The following is a 3,187-nucleotide window of genomic DNA, read 5'->3' on the forward strand; positions in this document are numbered from 1 at the left end:
TTTGTTCTGTACAAAGTTGAATGTGCTGACAACAAAATGACACAAAAATCATCAATGGAAATCAAATTTATTAACCAATGGAGGCCTGGATTTGGAACCACACACAAAATTAAAGTGAAATGTTCCCTTTATTTTTTTGAGCAGTATATATATACGGCTACATCATCTTCTGGATCAAACATAAGCTAGTGTTAAAAGGTTGCAGTAACTAAAAAGCATGAAAACATGTTAGAGAACATTTCTTCTTGGCTTCAATACCTTGAGGGAGCAGACTCATGTTCTTGGCCATACAGAAGGTCTTCGTTAAGAACAAGGAGTTTGGGTTTCGCTTAATTCTCCTGAAGATCCTGGATGTAAAATTACAAAATCGATCAGAAAAGACAAAATCACAAATCAAACTTTATGAATGACTGAATTCAATCTTATAGCCATCTCCACTGCAAATAACTTGTAATTACCCAGTAATTTCAAATGTTCAGAGTAATTTTATGTTCCTAAAAAAGAAATATAGCACTTAATAAAATAAAATGACACATATAATTTAATTTATAAGTAAAACTTAACTTAAACATTAACTTAGTCCTGCATAACTTTCAGCACCAACTTTAAATAAATGTTTTTGTAATTAATAATAACAATAATAATAAAATTAGCAATCATTAACACTAGATATTGTCTTATTTTTGCTTTTAACTCGTTGCCGATAACCAGCGGGAAACGGTGGTTCTCTCTCGGCTTAACGAGCCGCTCCGCCCTGACAGAGAGGTCGAGACGAGGGGAGCGGATAAGTCCGAACACGTCCGAGCATGTCTCTAAAGAGCTGAGCATGTCCAACGGTTCTGTATCCTTTTGTTTTATACTACAGTTTTCACGGTGTCGATGGAAAGAAAGGTCGAGGTTAAACTGCACCCGTTTGAAACTCCCTGCATCTGGCTGTTCAATCCGAGTGCAACACCCTGACTGACATTAGCTCATGTATATTCGGCACTATTACAAGTTTTATCGTAGTTTAATACAAAAATCATCGTTAGCTTACCTGAACCGTCTGAGCCACCTGCTTTCCTTCCGCTGCAAGGCGGAGATCAGCTCCTCCTCACCACATGCAGCTTTCCTCCCACTGTCACATTTGCTTTTAGTCTCAGAAAAATCGCAATCAGGCTATTAAAAAATAGCTCAGCTCTCTCGTCTTCTTTTGTATCAGAAAAACAACAACTGGCGTTAGGTCGCATGTAACGAAGCACAGCACGTAGCTCCTGGAGGCGGGGCGCTACAACCCCCCGCCACCAGGAGGCGGTACTCTGCAACAGGGCCAAGTGGGCCGGTGGAAACGCGGTTACTCCGAAACAGAGCTTTAGCTTTAGCTACAACAGGAATGAGAGTCAAAAGGCCGGTGCTCAACAGTTGATTTGCATTTACATGGCTCTCAGCAACTTCATTTAAATACGAAAACCTCTGCTAGGCNTAACCCAATTCGTATCCCAGCACTGGGTCAAATATGGTCCGACCCAACTCTGGGTTGTTTTAACTCAACTGGGTTGGGTTGATGGTTTGACCCAGCACATTGGATTATGGCAACTAACCAAAGGTTGGGTTAAATTGACTTGTTTAATTCGGTTAAATTGACCCAAAATTGGGTTGAAACTCATAACTCAACACAAGGGTTATTATACCACTATAGTTGGAAAAAAAAAAAAGATTTATTTATATTAAATTTCACTAAATAAAAACAGGATTAAAAACAATCTGAATTTAAAGCTTCTTTTATTTCCATGTGATACATATATAGAGCCAGCAGATTTCATTTACAAAAGTTACAAAACATAAGTTAGTTGGCGTCCCGGTTGAAAGGATGATCTCTCAAACTGATGGTTCACGTTTCTTCATTCAACAGCCTTTGTACATGAACAAACCGTAAGAGCTACAATAAAACACCATTAGTAACTCTTAGTGGTTCTAACCTTTTACCTTAACCTATAAACCTTACTTTATGTAGTAACATTAAATTTACAATACATGTATTTAATTAACTATAATATTTCTATATTACAAATTAACTAAAATGTATTCCAACTGTTCGACAGTTAATCAAATTTTAACACTATTTCATGTCGAAACATAAACATTACGCTCAATCTATACAATACTCTCGTCAAAACACTCACCTTGTTCCCTCATCAACCAAGCGCTAACTAATTAATTGTTTAGACCTTAGTTGGACTATTCCTTAGGTACCTCCCTTTAACTGTGACTCGTACGCTGTCTTACTCTCTACACTATGTCCCAAACAGTTAATTGTCAGTTATTGTCAGAAGTTTGTGTAGATCACTTAGCAACCTTGTCCCTTTAAAAATCCTTTCAAATTAAAAGCATCAGTCAAAAGGTAACAAATAACTCTTGATTAAATGAGGAAACAACATAAAATAGATAGATAGATAGATAGATAGATAGATAGATAGATAGATAGATAGATAGATAGATAGATAGATAGATAGATAAAGTCAGTTACATATAGTTAAATCACTTCAACTCATTTGACTACAACTCCAGAGTTGTCAATACGTCCGAGCATCTCTCTAAAGAGCTGAGCATGTCCAACGGTTCTGTATCCTTTTGTTTTATACTACAGTTTTCACGGTGTCGATGGAAAGAAAGGTCGAGATTAAACTGCACCCGTTTGAAACTCCCTGCGTCTGGCTGTTCAATCCGAGTGCAACACCCTGACTGACATTAGCTCATGTATATTCGTCACTATTACAAGTTTTATCGTAGTTTAATACAAAAATCATTGTTAACTTACCTGAACCGTCTGAGCCACCTGAGCCACCTGCTTTCTTGCCGCTGCAAGGCGGAGATCAGCTCCTCCTCACCACATCGCAGCTTTCCTCCCACTGTCACATTTTCTTTTAGTCTCAGAAAAATCGCAATTAGGCTATTAAAAATAGCTCAGCTCTCTCTTCTTCTTTTGTATCAGAAAAACAACAACTCGCGTTAGGTCGCATGTAACGAAGCACAGCACGTAGCTCCTGGAGGCGGGGCGCTCCACCCCCCCCGCCCCCAGGAGCCGGTACCCTGCAACAGAGCCAAGTGGGCCGGTGGAAACGTGGTCCCTCCGAAACAGAGCCGAGCCGAGCCGGGTTGTTGAAGTAGAGCCGGTGGAAAAGGGGCGATGGAGGGTCCAGAAAGAGTT

This window comes from Poecilia formosa, unplaced genomic scaffold, assembly GCF_000485575.1.
Source record: "Poecilia formosa unplaced genomic scaffold, Poecilia_formosa-5.1.2 Scaffold65, whole genome shotgun sequence".
NCBI classification, from domain to species: Eukaryota; Metazoa; Chordata; class Actinopteri; order Cyprinodontiformes; family Poeciliidae; genus Poecilia; species Poecilia formosa.